Source organism: Cricetulus griseus, chromosome 9, assembly GCF_003668045.3.
Source record: "Cricetulus griseus strain 17A/GY chromosome 9, alternate assembly CriGri-PICRH-1.0, whole genome shotgun sequence".
Lineage (NCBI taxonomy): Eukaryota > Metazoa > Chordata > Mammalia > Rodentia > Cricetidae > Cricetulus > Cricetulus griseus.
The window spans coordinates 5831079-5857525 of NC_048602.1; the positions used below are offsets into that span (position 1 = coordinate 5831079).

The 26447-nt window shown below is 40.7% G+C and overlaps 1 protein-coding gene across 1 annotated transcript in view; it reads right to left on the reverse strand.

The window, feature by feature from the left end:
* LOC103161319 (zinc finger protein 383) overlaps positions 1-26447 on the reverse strand; it is a 326635-nt gene that overhangs the window by 126112 nt on the left and 174076 nt on the right. The window lies entirely within an intron of this gene.

A 26447-nucleotide genomic window follows, 5' to 3' on the forward strand; every position in this document is an offset into this window, starting at 1 on the left:
AATAGGAAGCTATCCCTAACTAGGTATATACACTATCCTAAGTGACAACAATGGGGAAAGGGGGCGTAGCATCCTCCAAATTTTTCACAATAGGCAAAGAACTATCTATTGGTCCTGTGAGAGATTGTCTCCCACTGCTACTGGGGATGACCCGACCTTTCTCGATGTGGGGGACTTCTTGAGGCCCCCCTCGGGGTTTCCTGAACTTAAGGGGTTTCCTTGTATATCCCTGGTCGATCTACATTCATTAGTCCAGTGTCTGCCCTTACCACATCTTCTACACAATCCAGAAGGCAGTGGCCTTCCATATGAGTCATTGTTAGAATTCATTTGTCTACAATTTCTCTTAGTATGTCCCATTTTACCACAGTTGAAACATCTAGGTTCCTGGAGCCTTCGTGGTCTCCAGGGGAAGGCTCTTCCTACCCAAGGTTCTGGTTCATAGTAGTAGTAACCTCTAGCCTCTTGGTATCTATGTTGACCTCTGGAAGGTGCTTTTCCTTGCCAAGCCCTTACATCCTCACATCTAGACCTTCTAATTTCCTGTTGCCGTTTTAAACATTTGGAGATGGCTTCTCCTACCCAAGCTGTAGTATCTTGCACATTATAGTCAATGTTGGCTGCATACAAAACCCATTCTTCTAGGGGAGCTAATCTGATCTTTAAAGGCAAAAGTATTCTTTTGCATATAGGGTTTGCATTTTCTTAAGCTATTGTATATATAATTGATTGTTTTGTTTCTGGATCTGTTACCTGTAATTCTACTGCCCTAGTTAACCTTTGTAAGAAATCCTGGTACTGTTCTGTAGGTCCCTGTTCTATTCTTGTATAAGCTTCTAGGCGTTCTCCTGGCTCACAAACCTTATCCCAGGCATTTAATGCTGCTTTCCTGCAAAGAGACAGTATATCGTCATCATATTCAGCCTGAACCTGTGGGTCAGCATAAATACCCTGAACAAGAAGCTTATCTAGAGGGGCTTCAAAACCTTCCTTTATGCCCTGACGTTCAAGGAGCTTTGCCTCTTCCCTTACTAATGCCTTCCATTGGATTTGGCATGAATTCTCAAGTACAGCTGCTACCAATCGTTCCCAATCTGTGGGTGTCACCCTGTTAAAGGTTTCCCATGAATGTAATAGCTGTTTTACGTATGGGCTATGGAGACCATATGAGACAACTGATTCTTTAATATTCTTAAGATCCTTCAGGTGTATAGTTTGCCATTCATAAGTCATCCGTCCATGAGGGTGTTTCTTAGAAGCTGGCTTTTCTACCATGGTAGCTGGGTACACTAATGGTGTACGAGTAACCTTAGAAGAATAGTCATGATACCTAGGTGGAGTAGGTGCCTAGGATTGGAGTGATTCTGCTTCTGAGGCTTCCCAATGATCTTTAAGCCTAGCAATGATATCCTTTTGAAAAGTTTCAATCTCCTTAATCATAAAAGATTCCAAGCACCTTAGTGAATCTGTAAATTGCTCTAACTGCTCATCTACATGTTTTTCTAGGTCTTTAATACGATCATCCTTAGGCAGCATCTGGATGGCACGGAAACTGCCTTCTAGGTATTGGAGTCTAGATTTGAGGTCATGATTTGCTGATTTTGAGTCCTCAGCAATCGACCGTATGGACCTATGTAATCTGTCAGCCCTGTACTGTAAATTATCTTTCAAACATTCAAATCTAGACTCAAATTTGTGATCTGCTACCTTGGATGCTTCAATAATTGATTGAATGGCATTGTCCAATTCTTCAACCCCATCCTGGGTATCTTGCACCTTTGCATCTAATTTCTGGGTAACATTGTCTATCTGAGTTTCTAGCTGGCTACAGATATTTTTTAGCTCATCACGGTCTTCTGACAGCCTAGCCTCTAAGGTCTCAGACATGGCATAAATACGCTGCATCTCATCTTGGGTAACAGACAGCTCTGTCTTTAGCGTATTGGACATAGTGCCAAGCTTATCATTCAATTTCTGTTCCACTTGCTGTACAATTGTGGTCTGACCAATCTGTTCTCTAAAACCTCACTTCGTAAAGCTGTTATTTCCTATAAGTAGGTCTTGAGGTTATCCTTATCCCTATTCCTGAGTCCTCTGGCTAGTAATACTATTTGTACCAGCAAGCTAACTGCCATTATGGCATATAGGCCAATAATTGGCAAAGTAGCATCCTCCTCAAACAGTGAATTTACATAATAAGCAGAAATATTACCAATTTTAGCAAATGATAAATATTCCGCCATAATTTTACCTGATTTCTACTCCAGATGCAGTAACTATCTTTGACCAGTGGGTGGCACAAGTGTTCAGTGAGTCAGCAGCAGTTTGGCAGCAGTCAGTCAGCAGTGGAGAGAGGTCACAAAAGTGGCTGCGCTTATCTTAGAGAGTATATGGTCTTGTGGCCGCAACCAGTGAAACAGATGCAGCTTTCCCACAGCAGCGGCCAGGGGAAGCCTCTGCTGAAAGCCGAGGCCTACCTCGACTCTAGGCAGCTAGAAACTGTCTCAGAGCTGGGTGGATGGTTCTGAGCAGCTCAGCTGCAGTGGGTCTGCTGCTAGCTGGGAACGCCTGTAGAAAGAGGGCGCTTTCCGGGCCTAGGCAGCGGGCCCGATGGAACCCACAGCCTCTCCCAAATGGGGTGTAGGTTTCCAATATCCCACTTCTGACAACAAGATATAGTGGGAAAATACCAATATGGAGTCAGGTAGAAATATAAGGGTATTTAATAGGGAAAAGCCTTACTTACAGAGCGACCTAGCCAGCCGGCGTGGCAGCGGTCTGTACAGCAAGAAGCAAAGTAAAACCGAAAGAATAAACGCAGTCACCCTACGTCACTCTGACCACGCCCTCAGAAGCATGGTCAGGCACACCTGTAGCCAGCCCTTAAGAAGGCATGGCTACAGCTTCCCCTACAATTATGTATACAGTGTTCTACCTACATATGTCCCTGAAGGCCTGAAGATGGCACCAGCTCTCATTACAGGTGGTTATGAGGCCAGGTAATTGAACTCAGAACCTCTGGAAGAGCAATCAGTGCCCATAACCATTCAACCACAGACATATAACTACTTTGATCCCCAGGTTCTGCATTCCATGTATTGGGATCACATACTAGTGTCTCAAGCCATATTTTTGATGTGTGCTGGGGTTCCAACACAATCCTCATGATTACTATGTAAGTGTCTCTGACTGAGACATCCCCAAGTCCCAGGTTGTCTCCTCAACAACCTGAGGTTCTTCCCACATGCCAATTCCCCAGTCTCTGTCACCACACAAATAAATTAAATTTAAGAACATCCATCAAACTATCAATTTGTTTATTTTGCTTTATTCATGCTAATATAGGGCATTGAATATTCTCCATTCTAAGGATTTTATTTGGGGTAATACTTTCTCAAGAATAATAAAACCTAAAATATCTTCTCAGAACTTCTCAAATGCAATTGACTTTCTTTTTTTTCCAACTTTTTTTTATTTGAATTAGGAACAGGATATTTTTACATGACAATCCCATTTCCCTTTTCCCACCCCTCCTCCCCTACCCGCCCCCCCCACTAAAACCTTATTTGTCACATATCTTCTCTGTTCCCCCTGGATGGTGAGGCCTTCCATAGGGTGTCATCAGAGTCTTATGTTTCCTTTGGGGTAGGGCCTAGCCCCACCCCAATGGGTCTTGGCTCAGGGAGTATTCATCTATGTGGGATTGGCTTCCAAAGTCCATACCTATGCTAGGGATAAATACTGGGCTTCTACAGGAGGTCCTATAGAATTCTGAGGTTTCCTCAGAGAAACCCATGTTCCTTGGGTCTGGATCAGTCCCATGCTGGTGTTCCAGCTATCTGCATCTGCGTTCCAGTTCAGATCGGTGATTAGTTATGGGTGTCTGTTTCTAATTCCACCAGCTGTTGGATGAGGGCATATAAGTCTGTCATCAATTTCATAATCGGGGAGGGCATTTGAGGTAGCCTCTCCACCGTTGCTGAGATAGTTAGTTGGTGTCATCTTTGTAGATCTCCAGACATTTCCCTAATGCCTGATTTCTCTGTAAAACAAAAGTGTCTCCCTCTATTATGATATCTCCATTCTTGTTATCTTGTATTCTTCCCCTGACTTCTATTTTCTGCTCCCTCATGTCATTGGCATCCCTCTTCCTCTCTCCTTCTCATTCTCCTAGCTTCCTCCCCCCTCTTCCCGTGCTCCCAATTTGCTCAGCAGATCTTGAGCCTCTTCCCTTCTCCAGGGGACCATGTATGTCTCTCTTAGGGACCTCCATGTTTATTAGCTTCATTGGCAGTGTGGATTGTAGGCTGATAATCCTTACTCTATGTCTAAAATCCACATATGAGTTTGTCTTTTTGCGATTGGGTTACCTCACTCAGAATGGTTTCTTCTAGATCCATCCATTTTCCTGCAAATTTCAACATTCCATTGTTTTTTTCCATTGTTTTTGTGTAAATATACCATCTTTTCTCTATCCATTCTTCCGTTGAGGGGCATCTAGGCTGCTTCCAATTTCTGGTATTACAAATAGTGCTGCTATGAACATCGTTGAACATATGTCTTTGTTATATGAATGTGCTTCTTTTGGGTATATGCCTAAGAGTAGAATTGCTGGTTCTTGTGGTAGACTCATTCCCTTTTTCTTGAGGAGTTGCCATGCTGATTTCCAAAGTGGCTGTACAAGTTGGCACTCCCAGCAGCAGTGGAGGAGTGTTCCCCTTTCTCCATATCCTCTCCAGCATAAACTGTCATTGGTGTTTTTGATTTTGGCCATTCTGACAGCAGTAACATGGTATCTCAGAGTTGTTTTGATTTGAATTTCTCTGATGGCTAAGGATGTGGAACACTTTCTTATGTGTCTTTCAGCCATTTTAGATTCCTCTATTGAGAATTGTCTATTTAGTTCTGTACCCCACTTTTTAATTGGGTTGTTTGGTGTTTTGGAGACTAGCTTCTTGAGTTCTTTGTATATTTAGAGATCAGCCCTCTGTCACATGTGGGGTTGGTGAATATCTTTTCCCAGTCTATGGGCTGCCGTTTTGTCTTGCTGACTGTGTCCTTTGCCTTACAGAAGCTTCTCAGTTTCAGGAGGTCCCATTTATCAATTGTTGATCTCAGTGTCTGTGCTACTTGTGTAATGTTCAGGAAGCGGTCTCCTGTACCAATTAATTCAAGGGTATTTCCCACTTTGTCTTCTAATAGGTTCAGTGTAGCTGGATTTATGTTGAGATCTTTGATCCATTTTGACTTAAGTTTTGTGCAAGGCCTGGGTCTACCTGCAGTCTTCTACATGTTTGCAACCAGTTATGCCAGCACCATTTGTTGAAGATGTTCTCTTTGTTCCATCGTATAAATTTGGATTGTTTGTCAAAAATCAGTTGTTCATAGATGTGTGGGGTAATATCAGGGTTTTCAATTCTCTTCCATTGGTCTACCAGTCTATTTTTGTACCAATACCAAGCTGTTTTCAGGCATACAGCTCTGTAATAGAGCTTGAAGTCAGGGATGCTGATGCCTCCAGAAGTTCCTTTATTCTATAGGGATGTTTTGGCTATCCTGGGTCTTTTGTTTCTCCATATAAAGTTGATCTGTGAAAAATTGTGTTGGTATTTTGATGGGGATTGCATTAAATCTATAGATTGCTTTTGGCAAGATTGCCATTTTTACTATGTTTATCCTACCTATCCAAGAGCATGGGAGATCTTTCCATTTTCTAGTATCTTCTTTAATTTCTTTCTTTAGATACTCAAAATTCTTATGGTACAGGTCTTTCACATTTTTGGTTAGTGTTACCCCAAGGTACTTTATATTGTTTGTGGCAATTGTAAATGGTGATGTTTCTCTGATTTCTTTCTCCACCAATGTGTCATCGGTGTTTTGTAGGGCTATGGATTTTTTTGAGTTAATCTTGTATCTTGCCACTTTGCTGAAGGTGTTTATCAGCTGTAGGAGTTCCCTGGTAGAGTTTTTCGGGTCACCACTGTAGACTATCAGATTGTCTGCAAATAGTGAAAGTTTGACTTCTTCCTTTCTGATTTGTACTCCCTTGATCTCATCTTGTTGTCTTATTGCTCTAGCTAGGACTTCAAGGACAATATTGAAGACGTATGGAGAGTGGACAGCCTTGTCTTGTCCCCAATTTTAGAGGAATTGGATCAAGTTTCTCTCCATTTAATTTGATGTTGGCTGTTGTCTTGATGTATATTGCTTTTATTATGTTGAGGTATGTTCCTGTTATCCTTGATTTCTCCAAGACCTTTATCATGAAGGGGTGTTGGATTTTGTCAAAGGCTTTTTCGGCATCTAGTGAGATGATCATGTGTTTTTTGTTCTCAGTCTGTTTATATGGTGGACTACATTGATGTATTTTCATATGTTGAACCATCCTTGCATCCCTGGGATGAATCCTACTGAATCATGGTGGATGATTTCTCTGATGAGTTCTTGGATTAGATTTGTTAGGATTTTATTGAGAATTTTTGCATCAATGTTCATGAGGGATATTGGTCTGTAGTTCTCTTTCTTAGTTGTATCATTGTGTGGCTTGGGTGAAAGGTTCAGGCATTATGCTGGCCTGCCCCTGGTCAGCCATTTACCCCTGTTCCTCTCCTTAGCCTCCCCATTCTGCCTTATAATAAACTTATAGTCTTAAGTCTCATGTCTCAGCAATTTCTCTTTTCTTCTTTTTAAACAAAACAATAACATTTTGGCGCCCGGACGTGGAAAGGCTCTGCCCTTTATACCTTCTCCGAGACCCACTGGCGGGTGCGTGTTAGGCAAGGGTAACCTTACAACCCACTTCCATCTCCGCTTTTCCTGGTACTCCCTCCTGCCTGCAGCAGCCTGAGATGCCGGAACTCAACTCGCCGCTTTTCCAACTAAGTATTTCTGGAACTCACTGATCTGCCTATTCGCTACAATCCGGTAAGATACCCAGACCGCTTCCATGGAGCAGACCCAACGCTGTTCACTCTGGGTCCATTTTTCGGTTTCGGGTCGGGTGCACTCAGACAGGGCAATCTGTGCATTTTTTGGCCTTGCCCATGGGAAATACACTTTTACGGGATCTTTCAGTTACTGGCAGCGAATAGGTAAATGAGCGGAGTTCTGCCTCCCATTGGGAACTTTCTTTCACCTGGGAATGTCCCTCATTGTTCTGATTGTTCCATTTCTGACTGTTTCTTCTTGGTTGGCAATGTCTGCTTGAGATGCTCTGAGAGTTTTGTTTGTTTGCTGGTTTTCACTTTTCCACATGAATGAGGTTTGAAACTTTTCTGTCAATTGAGAATGTGCTTACGGGGGTCGCCACCTCGACCACGTGGGCTAACCTGGGGGCCGCCATCTTGGTCATAACCAGGTGACCTGGCTTAGGCCTACCCACTCAGTTCAGTGACTTGCACAGGCAAGCACTGCCACCTGACATCTTGCTTTTTATTTCTTCTTTCACTTGTTGGGTGCATTTCCTAAAGGTCAGGCATGGGATCCCGCTCCAGGAGCGGTGCTGTTTTGCTTTTTTCACTTCAGACCACTGAGTCCTTTTTCGGTTTCGGGACAGCTGTGTCCCCTTCAGGGCCAGGCCCCTGGCAACTCCCACGGGCAGACATGCATCCGTAGAGGAGCTTTTTGCCGGTTTTCAACTTGCCTCACCCATGGGAAATGCATAGAGGGACCTTTCTGGTTTCATCCAACAAGCAGGTAAACAGACAAAAGCGGCTTATGATTGCCGCCATTTTGGTCATGTGACTTACCTGTGGGCACGCCCAGCTCCACCGGCCTATGCCAGCAAACCTGTCTACAGATTTTTGATTTCAGCCAGATCTTTTTGCTTTTTATTTTATTTTTGTCTTTTTCTTCTTATTTTATTTTTTGTCTTTTTCTTCCTTCACTGGCTCTGTTGTTCATGGCTTTTTTACTAAATACTATGCCTTTCCAGGGCCCTCTGTTTAAATCTACTCTGTCCCTTTAAATCTCCTGTCTGTTTGCTACAATGTACGGATCAGAGATTACATTCTGGTTCTCCTTTACTATTATCCAGTCCTGCTTGTCTTTGTACCTGTAATTTAATTTTATACTTATCTAGCTCTATATACACTTTAAATTAAACTATACTTAGTCTCATATTTCTAAATTGCCATCTATCTTTAAATGATGGTAAACATTTAAAGTCATAAAGGTCTAATTAAACTATACTTAAAATATAAGCTAAGTCTATACAACTTAGATTTAACTCATCTTTAAATGATGATGAAAGTTTAAAATCATAAAGATCTATTTCAAACTAACAAAATATTTATACCATTCAGTCTATCCTCTAAGTCGTTTACAAAGGTACAGCTTTTAGTACAAAAAGGGATTTTTCTTTAACTAAAGGCAAACTTTTAACTGCTAAAATCCTAAGCAGACAGCCCTCAAATGCTCAGAGATCTAGAGAATATGGCATTTAAAATGTTTTGTTAAAAAGCTTTTTATAACAGAGAGATAGGCCAGCTGCTGGCCCTACCCCATTTCCTCCGAGAAGACTGATGGGCACTGAAGAAGCTTCATCTCGAGTCAGTGACAATGCTGATCACTGAGCAACCCTGCCCTTCACCTCAACTACTACAAAGTATTACAGATCGTGGACAAGAGGACAACGGAATCGACTTTCCCGGCGTTGCTTGGGCCAACGGTAGGCGAGTCTTCCCAAAGTCTGTAACCCACAGGTCACAAGTTATCAGCAAGAAGGCAGGTGTCCTGCAGCCCACTACTATGGATGGAGGACCTTGGGGATGGCTGTTCATACAGCCTGCTGGAAAGTCTCTGTTATTCTTTAATCATTGATTCAGGTAAAATCTTATCCTCCTCAAGAACTCTGATGCTTTTGACGACTGATAGTCTTGCCAGCTTAAAGCAAAACAGATTCCAGTAACAGGTATTTTAGGGTTTATCTATATGAATATAAAAAAGTCTAAGATGTATGAAGGTCTGAGAATGTAGTTATGAAGGCCTGAGGATAAAAAGGCGTAAATGATGATAAAATGAGTTGAGACATTAAAAAGAATAAAAAATGTTCCTAATTTCTCTATTTCTCATGCTACTGTTCATAGTCAGTTCTACAATACCACTATATGATCATAACTACAAGGTCAAGGTTAAGATACTTTTCATTGTCAAAAAAAATCTGTCTGTTTTAAAATGGTAATACTTTCAGCCAAGTTGCTTCTAATGTAAATATGCTTCTAACATGTCTAATACTTATGTTTCCACAAACTCTAAGGATTCTTGTAAGTTCCAGGGAGCCGAATCAGATCCAAACAGGTCAGGTTCACTCCAGGTAATATTCAATCTTTCCCTGGTCCCAAATTCCCTTCACTCATCTTGGGACTCCTCGGGAACTCCTCCCTCATCTTACAATCTTCTCCTCAAGTGACAGGACCTAAGAAAAAATTTTTTCTAAACTTAACCTTATCTTCTGCTCTGTCAACATCTTGCCAGGTCTAACAGGCGCCAGGGAGTTCCATACAGCCTGGATTACAATGAAACAACCAGCTTCCCCAGGACGTGGCAGCACCCCAACCTTCTCGGGTCCCCCAAAGATGGTCAATGCCCCCCACGTCAGCAGGAAGCAGTCTTAAGAATTCGATGCCCTTATTCCTTAACCTGCCATGTCTAAACACCCCACCTTTTAAAAATAATAAGTAGAGGTGGGAATGAAAGATTCAGGCATTATGCTGGCCTGCCCCTGTTACCTGGTGGAATCCACTCAGGCAATACCCTGGTCAGCCCAAGGTTCCATGGGAAAGAAGTCTGCACGCAGGTGCAGAGGACCCCTTTAAAAGATAGGCCCCTGCCGCTTTACTCTCTCTCCCCCCCCTCTCTGTGTGCTCTCCCGTCTCTCTGTTTCCCCGCTCTCTCTCTCTATGGCGACCGGCCATTACCCTGTTCCTCTTCTTAGTCTCCCCATTCTGTCGGGCCTTATAATAAACTTATAGTCAATATGTCTGTCTCAACAATTTCTCTTTTCTTCTTTTTAAACAAAACAATAACATTTGGTATCAAGGTTATTGTAGCCTTGTAAAAAGTGTTTGGCAATGTCCCATCTGCTTCTACTTTGTGGAACTATTTAAGGAGAATTGTTATTAGCACTTCTTTAAATTTCTGGTAGAATTCTACAGTGAATCCATCTGGCCCTGCACTTTTTTGGGTTGGGAGACTGTTGATGACTGCTTCTATTTCCTTAGAGATTATAGGTCTGTTTAAGTTGCTTATCTGTTCTTGATTCAATTTTGGTAAGTGATAACTGTGCAGAAAATTGTCCATTTCCTTTAAATTTTCCAATTTTGTGGAGTACAGGTTTTCAAATTACGACCTGAAGATTTATATCTAGTGCGCAAATGGTCTTTGTGACCCCATTCCCGATAGAGGGATATTCTCTCTGCACAGATGCAAGGAGGAGGGCCATGGCCCTTGCCAAAAGGATGTGACAGACTTTGTTGATTCCACATGGAATGCCTCAATCTCCCTGGGGAGTGGGTGGGGAATGAAGTAGGCAGGTTCTACGGGGCCCTAGGAGGATTTGAGGGAGTGGAAACTGGGATCATTATGCAAAATAAGATTGTACTAATTTAAAGGAATAAATTAAAACAAAATAAAATAGTAAAAAAATGCCTGAGGTTAGAATTGTTCTTAATTAGTGAAACTATCTTAAGAATTCAAAATATCTAGGTTTCTACTTAGGTTTTGAAGCATAGGGTCTTTTAATGAACAAAGGGGTGGAGAAAACAAATTAGAAAAAGATACTTCACACTAATATGTACAATAAAGGGGAAATTTGGCTTTGTATGAAATCATATTTGCAAAGATTATAGAAAATGGGTGCACTCTGCCTATCAGAAAATAGCCTCCACATAGCAGGAATTGATTCATATTACCCATGAACATCATTTTAGTGTCATCCTTCAAAATATAGACAGAGAACAAATGTGCCAAACTACATCTATTTCTTCCCTCTGTTGTTTCCTGTATCTTGATATGAAAGGAAAAATACTCAACAATTGTAGACTGGAACACAATTTTGTCTAATCTGCCAAATGGTTCAGTCTAACTTGTGATTGAGATCAGACTCTGAGCACCAAATTTTTGAATTTATTATTTCTGGACCTCTTTCTATCCAGACAAATTGTTACATTTTCACAGCAAGTTTTGTCCTTAGCACAATCAACTAGAAGGGTTGACAATTATCTTCAATTCATTTGTCCTTAATATTATCTTGCGGTCAAAATAAGAACACATTACACAAACAAATTTTAAAAAGCATTTTGGAATACTGTGTTGGAAACATTTACCATGAATCCTTGGAGGGCTCACTGTATTCTATAATGAAGCATAGTATTAGAAATGTTCAGTGCTTCACTGAACTGAACTGGAATCCGGTTGCAGAGTAGGACAAGGGATGAGCACAGGGGTCCAAACCAGACTGGTGAAACCCACAGAAACAGCTAATGTGAACTTTGGGATCCTCTTGGTCCCCAGACTTGTAGCTGGAATACCAGCATTGGATTGATCCAGATCCCAGGAACATGGGTTTCAGTGAGGAACCCTCGGAAATCTATGGAACTCCTGTAGAAGCTCAGCACTTATCCCTAGCACAGGTGTGGACTTTGGGATCCCATTCCACATAGAGGGAAACTCCCTTAGCCAAGACAAATGGGGGTGGGCCTAGGCCTTATCCCAAAGCATACGATAGACTCTGATGACATCCTATGTAAGTCCTCATCCTCTAGGTGGAGAAGAAAGGGCATCTGATTGGTAGGGTTTTAGTTGGGGTGGTGGTGGTAGTGGAGGGGGGAGAGAGAACTGGGATTGACATGTAAAACAATCTTGTTTGAATTTCAAGTAAAAAATCTGCAAAATATATGTTCAGTGCTAATGCCCTAGACAGTATTGCCGAAGACTTGTACATTCAAGGTTGTTTTGCCAATGGGGGTATAGTGACCACACCCAAACAACTAACTCAATAATAGCAACATATATATATATATATATATATATATATCAACCTATCTGTACATATTTACATATACACATATAAACATACACACATATAGGCATAGCATTTCTGTCCTTCAAATACTGCAAATCACTGACCCACTGCCATCAGTTATGAAAAGGAAATAAAATCTCTCTTGTGTGCAAAGATACTTTTACAACAATGTGAAAAACAGCATAATGCCTGGCCATAGTCTAGAATAAGCAGTTTCTCCTGGCATCAAAGGCAGCACACTGCATAGCTACATAGTTAGTGGTTTTAAGGTTGCACAGGAGTTGTCAAGCAGACATCAGGATTCACCCTGCCATCATTTAGGCCTTTGTGCATGGACACCTACTCTTCAGTACCATATTACAGTAAACATAAACGAACAGTGAATCCAATTTGACCAGTGTAGTCCCATTACCTCCATTTTCACAGATATTTTTTTACTAACCTGTAAAACCCGATTCTGCAAGTCCACTTGCTTCCCTTCCTACAGTCATTTTGAGTTAACTCATTGGAAAACATTTGCCCTATCTGTGGATATTCCAGTACTCAGCTTCCATCAGAAGTCATATCACCCCCTTTTTACTTGCAAGTACTTGGAGCATATTTCAAAAGTGTGAAAGGGGCCATAGAAATGACTTAGCATGCAAGAGCCCTTCCTACTTCCCCCAATCTGAGAACTGAATTCTATTTGAGGGTCCACAAGGTTAAAGGAGAAAACCATTGCTCACACAATGGAATAACTGTGAGGAACTATCGCATATTACTGTGAGTTTGTCTTCTTGTTTCTTAATGACTTCACTTGAGGACATGTTCTGAGACAAGTGGGCTTCATGCTCCTTCATGGAGAAATGGAACTGTAAATCAGGAGGCAAGATGACCTTTGTCAGTGAATGTGAATGACAGAAAACCTGCCCTTAACCTGCTTGTACAGAATAAGTGGACTGTGGGTTACCCCATCTCTCTAACCCTCATCTCTAATGGTGTCATCCTGGCATTCACAACATCTGCTCTCTAATGTTACTATTCTCACTGTGCATGTAAGTGTTGAAGCAGGTTTGCAAGTGTGTTGGGAGCCAAGTCTCAGGGCTGGGCATGAGATCCTAGGCCAGGCTTGGCAGGGCACATAGTTAACCTTTACGTAGCAGCTCCTTAGAACCTCAGCTCAAGAAAAGAAACACCTTGACCGAGTCCTCAACCCACAGGCTCAGTCACCTACTCAACCCTTCCTGGAGCTCTTAGTCATGAACTCTTTACCCTGCCAAACATCCTCTTTGTGGCTTCCTAATATCCTGCCTATATTAACACCTGATGCGCAAACAACCCATTCTGCCCCTCCCTGTATACTGACTATATAAGCTAGCCCAAGAAAGTCAAGTTTGCCACTTGATCTTGTGGTTGTTCTTTCTGTGTCTCTTGTCTCCATTCCCTATCCCTGACTCTCTTGCCCCGGGTTGACATCCTGCAGGTCAGGACACAAGTGTTCCCAGGGAAAACATAAGATTAGGTTCCTCTGAGCTCTGCCCACAGGGTTTCCTTCCACTACTCAATACACTGAAGAAGGACCAGATGAAGTAAGGCCAATCTGTAAAACAGACACTGTCCCCTTTAAAGAGGGCTCCTCATTGTTCCAGAGAATCACCACCTCTAAACCCCATTGCCTGGAAAGTACAAACTTAGCCAAATGGCTGTCTTTGGAAAAGAGACCAAGGCTGGTCAGTACAGGCAGGAAGACAAGGATTCTGGAGTACAGAGATACCAAAGGAGACTACTAGATGTATGAGCCAGAATCCCTTGAGGAGGTCTCTTATCCCCTAGATGAAATCTCTCTCAATATTAATATAGTTTGTCTTCTTTACAAAACTGTCTCTGTGACTGCTATTTCCCAATTCTACATCAACCTAAAAGTCCTTATTTTCACTCCTTCAGCAGTCCTACGGATCAATAGCTACTACAATGTGCCCAGAACCCTTGTGGTTTTTACAATCTTCCTCTGGATATTTTCTCTGAATTTGTCAAATGCAAATGACTAGATATTGTTGATGTACTTACTGCCTGTAAGTATTACATATACTTATTGTACTCATTGTATATAGTTTTTAATGCTAGTTGTAACCTTCTTCTTTATGTAATAGTCAAAAAAAGGGAATTGTGGTGACATATTATTTATGATTGAAGAAAGCTTGCCTGCATTTTCAGGAAGCAGAGCCAGTTAGTCGCAAGGTATACAAATTAGGAAATGGTGAGGCACATCTTTATCCCAGGACTAGGAAGGTATTAAAGGAATAAATAGTCTCATGTGAGAGTTAATCTCCGGGTATGTTGAGAAGAGGCAGCAGTCTGAGCTTGTATTCTAAGGGTTGGTGGAGACAGGATTGCCATTTCAATCTGAGCTAGATATAAGAGATAGTGGCTTGGCTGCTTTGCTTTTCTAATCTTTAGCTTAAACCTTAAACTCCAATATCCATTTCTGGTTGTTTTTTCTTCCTCTTCCTCTTTCTCTTTCTCTTCCTCTTTCTCTTTCTCTTTCTCGTTCTCATTCTCTTTCTCTTTCTCTTCTTCCTCCTCCTCCTCCTCCTCCTCCTCCTCCTCCTCCTCCTCTTCTTCTTCTTCTTCTTCTTCTTCTTCCTCTTCTTCTTCTTCTTCTTCCTCTTCTTCTTCTTCTTCTTCTTCTTCTCATTCTACAGGGATCCAAAGGAACAGGAGACAGGGAGGGCATAGAAGCCAGAGGTATGTATGACAATTTGAGAACAAGGCCATCAAAATCAAATAAGCAAATCTCACATGAATAAAGAGACTAAAACAAAATGAAAGAACTTTCACTTAAATATTTTTATGAGATTCATGATACATGAATGAGTAGATCTCAGATTCTTGGGCCCTCTCTAGGGCTGTTTCCTTTTGTTGGTTTTCCTTTTTCAACTTGCCCTTGATGGTTTTAGAATATAGTATTTTATTTTGTTATCTTCCCTTGTTGTGTAGTTGAAGCCTGTTCTTTCCTAAAGGCAGAAAGGAGTGGATCTGCATGAAAGAGGTGGTTGGGAGGAGCTGGGAAGTGTTGAGGGAGAATAAACTGTAATCATGATATATTGTATGAGAATTTATTTTCCACAATACGTTCAAAAAAGAAAAACATTTTCTGGCATGTAATATAACATGATGTTATTCCTATCATGGAGTCCAGATGTATAAGGCATTACATTTACTAATGGTTATATATGGAACCATCCTTGCATGCTTAAAAAACTGTGATGATTTCACTTTAAAATAATATTGGGTTATTGCAATGAACTCACAAATACAAGCATTAAAGAGCAACAATGAAATAGCCTACCATAATGACATTTGCCCATGACAAAAATCTGTACATTTCACTGAACTTTGATACAGGTAGAATAGCCATTCGGAAAACATACAATATTGCTTTAGGGTTTTCCATTGTCACTGGAAATTACAATTTATGGCCCTTGAACCAAATTAATGAACAAATGGCGGAGTAGAAAATGTAAAAATAACTATGTATAGAGCCTCTTTAATTGCCCAATGGATCATTTCACCAGGTCATCACTTAACACTATTTTATATGTCTCCATTCTTAACATTATACTAAAGGGAGAGGATTCAAACCAGTCATTTACCACCGGCCATTCAACACAGTTGCTACTGCCTCTATAAACAGATGATAAATGTAGTGTTACATAAGAATACTTTGTTCCAGAAACCTATTCACATCCTGCACCTTCCCAGGGATTGTGCTTCTTATATTTCTTATATTTCCATTTTAATGTCACTATGGGTGAGACAAATTTAATAATACTTCAAAGAAGATAGTACTTCATGGAGTGTAAAAAGTGAATTTTCACATTGAATTATTACAATAGTCCTTCAGCACTCACAAAGATGGCCTGCATTATCTTCCTGTACTGACATTAACCCTCAGTGGGGGACTGACACTACAGTGAGGACCAACAGGAACAGGCACAAGATTAGGACCACTTCTACATTTTTAAGCCACTTAGTAGTTATGTTATTATTCTTCTGCCATCACTATCTGTTCCATAGATCTGTTTCTAGCTCAAATTCCCATTACCAGACATGAGCACTTACTGAGGACTCTCTCTTCTCAAGTCTCTTCTGTTCCAACTGCATTGCAAAGTATTCACCTGACTTTATGTCTCTGCAGAATGGTGGGATAATTGGGCAGTTCCTGACTCTTAAGAAGAAGTTGTAAGAAAGTCTGCTCACACCTTCCATAGAGGTCTGTGACCTCATCTCCCTCCAGAGCTACAATTTTTGTGTCACCTGCAGTAGTAATGGAGTTCTAGTTTTGGAGGACAAAATAATTCATGAAACTTTTTCCATTGCTCATTAACAAAGAAAGGTACTTAGAACTTTAATGAAAATATCTCCACACAGACAGTCTTTTCAGGAGTCACAGAGTGTTTATGATCTATGAAGGCTGATCAAGTCTCCTGTGGAAGGCAGTACAGACTTTGAGGTTCATTTTATAACAAAGTTCAGGAAGTTTCTCTTTTTCAGTTGACACAGGTTTCATAGACTACTTGAGCAGGAATCCAAATAGTTTTTTAAAAATAAAATATTTATACAACTTAGTATATAAAAGCAAAATATTTCGATTATTTCATGGATGAATATGAGTTTTAGTTCAGTGAATGCCCTATATTTACTATCATTTTCTTTTTATAACCTCCTTCTTCTACTCCGTGTAAATCGCATGTGTTCAAAACAAAAGAAAATAAACAGTGAGTCTACTGACTGGTGCTAGTTGTACTTAATTCTGCGGCACCTCTGGATGTCTGACACTTGCCACTGTGCTGTGGTTTTGCCTAGCCTAATTTACTGCAGGTTTTGTGCATACTGTCCTAACAAGTAGATTTATATATGCAATGCATTGTATAGTCTGAACAAAACCTGTTTCTGTGAATTTTCAATCACCTATGGTTCTTACATTCTTTCTGTCTCTTCTTCCATGATGATTGTTGAATGTTCAGAGGAAAAGGCGTAATACAGATGTAGCATTTTATTGTGAATCTTCCAGAGTCCAATGGGTTAAGACCTATAACAATTGAGGTCCTGTGTGTTAATCAATAATAAGGGTTTAGATATATTCTAATCTCTAGTATAAATATAAAAGCATAGTAAGCAGTTTATTAATATTATCCACTCAGCAGAATAATAATATTACGTTCTTCCCCTTGGTTTACGTACTCTCTATCCACATGCCCTTATCTCTGATATAGTGCCATGCACACATTTCATCATAAGAAGTGAGCTTTAATTTCAGTTATAACATAGTTGGTTACTTTCATGGTGTTCACAAAATTGTTGCATCAGGCTTGTTGTTGTTATACTTCTCAGGGTTCACACCTGGATAAGATACATGATTACTCCCAGCACTATGAAAAACATCCAGAAATGATGAAGCTTCCAGTTGATTGCATGCTTGATTGCTCGTACTATATGACTCAAGTATAGGCTATCTTCAGGAATAAGGAAGTTCGATCTGAAGACCATAATGCCCTAAACATTATAGGATATTGAAAGTGCTTGTGTTTGTGCTCAATTTATTTTTAAATTGTCAGATATTTAATCTTCCCCATTTTCTAGTAGTCTGCTTAAAAACCTGAGAACAGCTAATGAAGTAAGAGTAAAGGGAAAAGCATGATATCACAATTAGAAAGGACAGTATTAGGATACTTAGTATTATGTAGTACAAATTAATTTTATAACATTCTAAATTAAAGTCTGTATATCTTTATTTTTTCTATTTAAAATAGTTTATTTTTCATTTTACATACCAACCCCAGTTCCCCCTCTCTCCCCTTCTCTAGACTTCCCCCTGCTTCCCATCCTTCACAACCCCACATCTATTCCTCAGAAGGGGTAAAGCCTTCTTTGGGTAGATAACAAACTCTGTTGTATAAAGGTGAATCAGGACTGTGCCCTCCCCCCTGTATCAAGGCTGAGCAAGGTATTCTACCATAGGGAGTGGGATCCAAAAAGCCGGTTCATGCCCCTGGGTATAAGTCCTGGTGTCACTGCCAGACCACCCACTGCCCAATCAAGTCTCATGACTGCCAGCCATATTCACAGGGTCTAGGTTGGTCCCACACAGTTTCCCCAGTTGTCAACGCATAATCCATGAGCTCCCTCTAGCTTAGGTCAATTGTCTGTGTGTCTTTCCCTATTATGGTCTAGACCTCCTTGTTCATATGATCCCTCCTTCCTATCTTTACATGAACTCCAGGAGCTCAGCCCAGTACTTGTCTATGGGTCGGCTCACTGCATTTGCTTCTATCAGTTACTGGATGTAGGTTCTATGATGACAATTGGTGTAGTCAGTAATCTGTTTAAGTGGACAGCCACTCTACTATAGCTAGGAATCCTAAAAGGGGTCATCCTTATGGATTCCTGAGAAATTTTCTATGGCTCAGTCACTAAAGGCTAGTCTCATAACCAAAAACATAAGTAGATTTTCTTTTTTTTCTTCTCTTTCTTGCCCCCCCAGTCACTTGTCCTCCCATCCTTCCAAGTTACCTACCAATCCCCCCAACGCATCCCCCAAATCCTACACAGGGATAATGAGGCCCTCTACCAGGGACCTTCAAAGTCTGTCATATCATTTGGGGGAGGGACTAGGCCCTTCTTGCTGTATCTGGGCTGAAATAGTATCTCTCCATAGGGAATGGGCTCCCTAAGTTCATTTGTGCTTTAGGCTTAAAGACTAGCTCCACTGTTAGAGGTACCATAGACTGTCTTGGCCTCCTATCTGGCACTCACATTCAGAGGGCTTGGTTTGGTCCAATTCGGTTTCCCAAGCATTATGACTAGGGTCTCCATGCTCCCAATAAGTCAGGTCCACTGTTTCTGCAGCACTGTCTTCGCTGTTTTGCTCATTCCCCCTCCCTCTCCACAACTGGATTCCAGGTGTATGGTTCAGTGCTTAGCTGTGGATGCTGGTTTCTGCTTCAAGCAGCTACTGGATGAAGGCTCTAAGAATGGTAACCAAAGTAGACACCAATCTCACTATAGGGGAAGGGCATCAATGGCATCATCTCCACCACTACTTGGATTATCAGTTCAGGTCAACCCTGTGGATCTCCTAACATTTCCCCTGTGCCAGACCTCTGTAAAACCCTATACTGTCTCCCTTTATTGAGGCATCTCCTTCTTGCCCTCCTATATTCCTCCCCTGTCTCAGTCCTCTTGTTCTTTTCCCCCACCTGCTTCTTCCCTTCCCACCACCTTCCTCTCTACCCCCTTGCTCCCACTTGGTTCAGGGGTTCTTGTCCCCCTCCCCTTCTTGGAGGGACCATGCAATCTTCCCTTGGGGTACTACTTGTTTCCTAGCTCCTCTGGCAGTGTGGATGGTAGACTGGTAATGCTTTGCTCTATGTCCAAAAATCATATATTTGTGAGTACATATCATGTTTATCTTTTTGATACTGGGTTACCTCACTCGGGTTGGTTTCTTCTAGTTCCATTCATTTGACTGTGAATTCCAAAATTCCATGTATTTTACAATCAGTAAGTAGTACCCCATTGTGTAAATGTACCACTTTTTTTCTATCTATTTTTCAGGTGAGGGGCATCTAGATTGCTTCCAGGTTATGGCTATTGCAAATAGTTCTGCTATGAATAGTTGAAAATATGCCCTTATTGCATGAATTTGCATTCTTTGGGTATATGCCTAAGAGTAGAATTGCTAGATCTTAGGGAAGACTGATTCCCATTTTCCTGGGGAATTGTCCTACTAAATTCCAAAGTGGCAGTATGAGCTGGCACTCCCCCCAGCAGTGGAGGAGTGTTCCCCTATCTCGAATCCTCTCCAGCATAAACTGTCATTGCTGTTTTTTAGATTAGCCCTTCTGAGAGGAGTAATATGGTGTCTCAGTGTTCTTTTGATTTGCATTTTCCTGATGGCTAAGGATGTTGAGCATTTTCTTATGTGTCTTTCAGCCAGTTTAGATTCCTCTATTGAGCATTGTCTATTTAGTTCTGTACCCCACTTTTTAATTGAATTATTTTTTGTTTTGAAGACTAGCTTCTTGAGTTCTTTATAAATTTTGGACATCAAACCTCCTTAGGATGTGAAGTTGGTGAATGTCTTTTCCCACATGTGGGCTGCAGTTCTGTCTTGTTGACTGTGCCCTTTGTCTTACAGAAGCTTCTCAGTTTAAGGAGGTATCATTTATTAATTGTCTATCCCAGTGTCTGTGCTACTGGTGTATTATTCAAGAAGCAGTCTCCTGTACCAATTCGTTCAAGGGTATGTCCCACTTTCTCCTCTAATAGGTTCATTGTGGCTGGATTTATATTGAGGTTTTTGATCCATTTGGACTTACATTTTATGTATGGCAATAGACATGAATCTATCCATAGCCTTCTGCATGTTACCATCCAGTTATGCCAGCACCATTTGTTGAAGATCCTTTCTTTATTCCATTGTATAGCGTTAGTTGCTTTGTCAAAAATCAGGTGTTCGTAGGTGTCTGGGTTAATATCAGGGTTTTCAACTTGATTCCATTGGTCTACCTGTCTATTTTTGGGCCAATACCAAGATGTTCTCATACCTATAGCTCTGTAATGTAGCTTGAAGTCAGGGATGGTGATACCTCAAGAGGTTCCCTTATTGTACAGGGTTGTTTTGGCTATGCTGGGTCTTTTGTTTATCCATATAAAGTTGACAACTGTTCTTTCAAGGTCTTTGAAGAATTGAGCTTGGATTTTGATGGGGATTTCATTGAATCTGGAGATTGAATGCCCTGGTTTTACCTCACTGGCACATAGAAAAGCAATAACCTAAACTAACCTAACACTAAAAGATTCTGAAAATCTTAATTTTTAACTCAAGATTTTAGCTCAGACATTTACTGCTCCCTCCTGGTTCCCTAGAGAAGATAAAGCCAAAGTTAATGAGTCCATTTGCTCATCCTCACAGAAAAGTAAACTTTCCTGAAGGCCTGTGCCACCACTGAGGTTAGAGCACTGGAAAGTGCCAGGCTTTGTTTATTGTGAAAATTAAACTTAGACCTTCCTTGACTTATAGCCCTAAGCAATTGTTGCTAAAATCTTTTCCTAGATGAAATAAAGAAGTGGTGATCCAGGCAGGAAGTGACATAACTGGGAGACTCATATATAAGCAAGGGCAAGACAGAGGTCATCCCCTTTTGCTCTTCCTCCTGCTGTCTGCACTGAGTTGCTACATAATCCCAGGAAGAGGATACCAGTGGAAGGCATCCTACATAAGATAAGCCTTATAAAATATTTTGTTTTATGATAATTAGGACTGAACTAGCTGATGAGAAATCCTAGTCATTGGCCAAGCAGCATTTGTACATAATATAAGTCTGTGTGTTATTTGGGAGCACAATATGATGGCGGGTGGAACTTGGGTGGTGTGGCAGAAAGTGCTAATGTGGCAGCAGGGCTTGGGTGGCGGAGTGGAAAGACTTATTGTTACAGAGTGGTGTCAGTGAATGGGATCACCCCATGCCCCGAGGTTCACAGAGGAAGAGGGGAACCTACTACCCGTGTGGAGCTTCTGCATCTCATCAGATCATCTTCATTATGCTGGCTCAGTGTGTGCTCTTGGGGGTTGAACTGGGCAACCCCAAGTTTGCCTGAAGCCCTCGAGAGTTCTAGGGTTAGGATTCTGCATTCTCACCGCCTTGAGCCACCTTCCTGTGACTAGTCAAGCAGCAACAGAACCCAGGCAGCTGGCGGTGGTGTTACCAACTTCCATGTAAACTTCACAAAAGCATAAAAAGTCATTTTGGAAGCAAAAGAACAGAGACAAGCATGCCTTCTTGTTAGCAGTATTTTCTTGTCTGGTTTTGTTTTGTTAGAGACAAGCAGAGACTAGAGCAGTTTCCTTTAATAGAGATTTTCTGACTCACCCTAAGTGGAAAAAAATTGCTGGGCTCCAGTTTAAGAGGCAAGGCTAGCTCAGTCAGTAGAACATGAGACTTTTGATGTGGGTTCATGCCCCATGCATCTGGCAGTGGTAGTGACCGCACAGCTCTCAGAGCTGATGGTAAATGTACCTCTGCCATCTTGGAAATCAGTGGCTAGGAAAGCCCCACTGCTTTAATTTTGTTGGTATTGTTTAACAGTTCAAAGACTGGTGTCCAGAAAAAGGCAAAGATTTACAGTAAAGACAGCTTCACATAAAGCAAAACCTCTAAATGTTTACAATATATATATATATATATATATATATATATATATATATAGGCATGTGAGAGAAAAAGAGCAAGAAAAAATAAAAAATAGAGTAGCTGGGTGTTGGTGGCACATGCCTTTAATCCCAGCACTCCGAAATCAGAGGAAGTCAGATTTTCACAAAGAAACCCTGTCTACAGAAAAAAGAAACAAACAAAAGTAAAAATAGAATAACAGAAAAGCCACATAAAGATGGAAAACACACAGAGATTCTGGATACTATATGCTATATTATTGTCTTTAAATTGTTTGATTGCCGAGGAAAGAGTTAAAGCTGCTAAAATACATCTGATTATAAGTGCTGCTAAATTAATCCAACTAAACATTTTAAAAAATGTTTTGACATCAAAATTTAAGTCTAACAACAGACTACTTGGAAAAAGAGTTTCTCCTTGTGTTTCTACAGAAAATAAAAAGCTGTGGATTCCTTCCAGACTCATATGTTTTGATCAAGCAAGACACCCTGAAGCAGTGGCCCATATGATCCTACATCCAAAACAGCTGAGATGATGCAGCCATAGATGACTATGGCCAGATTTATGTGTTTCATCATGATCACCATTGTATGGACATCACCCCTAACCAGAAGGAAGCAGTTTGGAATGAACAACCCCCAAATTCCCAAATATTGTTTTAAAATGTTTGGTTTCATTTAAATGGGATTTGTTATAAATGGTAATGATCACACTCAATCTCTTTTTTTAAAAAGGGGGGGGAATACGATACAGGAATGAATTCTTTGCATTGGTATTTATTGATACAACTTTAATTTAAATTTTGTGATATGTATATGTCTCTTCTTGTTTTTGCATTATGTTTATACATATCTTTTAAAATGATATGCATAATGAAATACAGATTATATAGTCACCTGTAATAGTGAAAAATTATAATTAGGTTTGTTAGGTTTTGTAGATATACAAAGATGTATTTGAGAGGGATATTCTTTAAATCTTTCAAAGACATACAGAATATATGGCATTTAAATAGTTGAGGATTTTTCTTGACAGTGAGATGTAACTGCTCCTGGCACACCAAGTATGTCAGAAAGGAGGATGGGCATCGCAGAAGGAGTTTGCCTTCAACATGGCAAGATTAACCATTTGGGCAAGAAATTACTCTTGCCTGCACTGTTTGTTGCTGTATAAACTGGACATGCAGGACCCACAAACACGTGACTGCTGAACTTGCAGAACAAGATGGACAGTCCTGAAGGGTTCCTACTGAAATGGAGAAGTGTGCCAGACACACTGTGGCCTATGGGCTGAAGATGGATGCCCCAGCATTACAGAGGAGTTTGGGTTACTGTCCAGGTATCGAGATGTCTCTGTCAATTCTAGAGTTTGAATACGATCTTTCTGTGATCTCTGATGGAGTTGAAGACAGGTAGTTATGGTCATAACTTTATTCAGTTATTATAAAAGATAAGTCATTCCTTTTTTTTTTAGATAGAAAAGAGTAGATGATGGGGCAAGTGCTTCTGTGTAGGTGTTTGTCTTATCGGATGATAAATAAAGTACTGTTTGGCCAATGAGGCAGCAAGTTAAGAGGGACCAGGAGTCAAGGAAGATTCTGAGAAATGTGGTAAAGAAGTGGTGATACAGGCAGGTAGTGACATAGCGGGGAGACTCATATATAAGCAAGGGCAAGAAGGAAGTCATACCTTCTCTCTCTTCCTCCTCGTCTCTGCTCTGGAGTCACCATGTGATTTTCTGGCAAGAGGGAGCACCAGCAGAAGGCATCCTACATTAGATAAGTCTTATAAAATATATAGATTTATGATAATTAACACTAAGATAGCAGATGAGAAATCCTAGTCATTGGCCAAACAGCATTTCTACCTAATATAATTCTCAGTGCATTACTTGGGACCTTCACGTGGCAGTGGGCAGAACATGGGCGGGCTGGCAGAAAGTGCCCACATGGTAGCAGGACTTGGACAGCATGGACTAAAGACTTATTGTTACACCTAGAAGTTTTAGTTTATTGCTGTGTGTGGAAATCTTATCTGCCTTTCTGACTCTCAGAAACTCAAATTCACATTACATTGTAAACATAATTACTGTTACAAATATATGTACACCTGTACTCCCAAGAACTGGGAAAGAACAGAGAAACAGAGAAAGGAGAATCAGAGAATGAAAAAGTAGAGAGAAAGGATAAAGTGAGAAGAAGAAGTATAAAGGAACATGCAGAGAAGTAATTGTGTGTGAGACAATTATTTCTTCCCTCAGATTTTAGATCCTTTACTTTGTAGTTTCTTCTTTTTTTTTGGATGCTGAGTGAAAATTTTAAAAGCAATGCTTTTTAAAGTTTTTGATTGTTAATAATTCATGAGATTCTCCCTTCCCACATTATCATATCTATCATTATTATCCTTGTTCAGGTCTTGTTTAGGAATCTGTATTTCTAGAAGGTATTATCTCACAGCAAACTTCCGGTTTCTCCCTAGAAAGCTTTTTTTTTCTTAGATTTTTTATTTGAATTGGAAACAAGATTCTTTTACATGACAATCTCAGTTCCCTTCTTCCTCCTCTCCTCCCCTAGCACCCACCCCCAACCAAAATCCTATTGATGACATATCCTTTTTGCTCCCCCTGGATGGTGAGGCCTTTCATAGGGTGTCATCAGAGTCTATCATATCCTTTGGGATAGGGCCTAGGCCCACCCCCATGTGTCTTGGCTCAGGGAGTATTCCTCTATGTGGAATGGACTTTCAAATTCCACATGTATGCTAGGGATAAGTACTGAACAACTACAGGAGGTCACATAGATTTCTCAGGATTCCTCACTGGAAGCCATGTTCCTGGGGTCTGGATCAGTCCCATGCTGGTATTCCAGCTATCAGTCTTGGGAGCAAGAGTTCCCTGATGTTCAGATCAGCTGTTTCTGTGGGTTTTACCAGCATGGTCTGGACCTCTGTGCTCTTCACTGGTCCTTCTCTGTATCTGGGTTCCAGTTCAGTTCGGTAACTAGTTATTGGTGTCTGCTTCTACTTCCACCAGCTGCTGGATGAGGGCAATCAGGTGGCATATAAGTCAGTCATCAAGCTCATTATCAAGGGAGGGCATTTAAGGTAGCCTCTCCTCTGTTGATTAGATTGTTATTTGGTGATATCTTTGTAGATCTCCAGATATTTCCCTAGTGCCTGATTCCTCTGCAAACCTAAAATGTCTCCCTCTATTATGGTGTCTCCTTTCTTGTTATCTTCTATTCTTCCCCTGACTCAACCTGTCTGCTCCCTCATGTCCTCTGCATCCCTCCTCTTCTCTCCTTCTCATTCTCCTAGCTACCTCCCCCTCTTCCCCTGCTCCCAATTTGCTCAGGGGATCTTGACCCTTTCCCCTTCTCCAGGGGACCATGTTTGTCTCTCTTAGGGTCCTCCTTGTTTACTAGCTTCTATGGCAGTGTGGATTGTAGGCTGGTAATCCTATACTCTATGTCTAAAATTCACATATGATTGAGTACATACCATGTTTGTCTTTTTGTGATTGGATTACCTCGCACAGATTGGTTTCTTCTAGTTCCAATCATTTTCCCGCAAATTTCAAGATTCCATTGTTGGAATTGTTGGATAGGATCTGAATATGATGGAAACTATGTGACTTTTCTATTTTCCTTATCAGATTTGTGACCTGGCTTAATAGTATCCTTTATCATTCCATCAATTCTCCTACACATTTTGGGATTTCATCTTTTACTGTTGTCAATCAATATTCCATTTTTCACATGAACTGACATTTTATCGTCAGTTGATCTGTTTACGGACATGTAAGTAGCCCCATTTGATTGTTGTGGTACATAGAAGGGAAATGAAATTGTATGCAAAAGTATTTCTAGGGCATGATATGAGGTTCCTAGGTATATGCACAAGAGTGGATTGCCTAGGTCAAATATTACTTCAATTTTTAGTTTTGTTGTGAAACCCCAGAACTGATTTCTAGAGTAGCGGTATTAATTTCTTTCAAACTATTTTGGTGAAGCCACCATTATACTGATGCCAAACCAGATAAAAGCAAATTTAGAGCAAAGGAAATGTACAAGTCAATGTCCTTGATGATGCTAAAATTCTCAGTAAAATACTAGGAAACAAAACTGAGTATTAAAAGCAAACCATCAGTCATTTTGTACTGATTTTTGTACAAGATAAAAGATATTAATCATCTTCTTTTCTTCTAATGTTTCT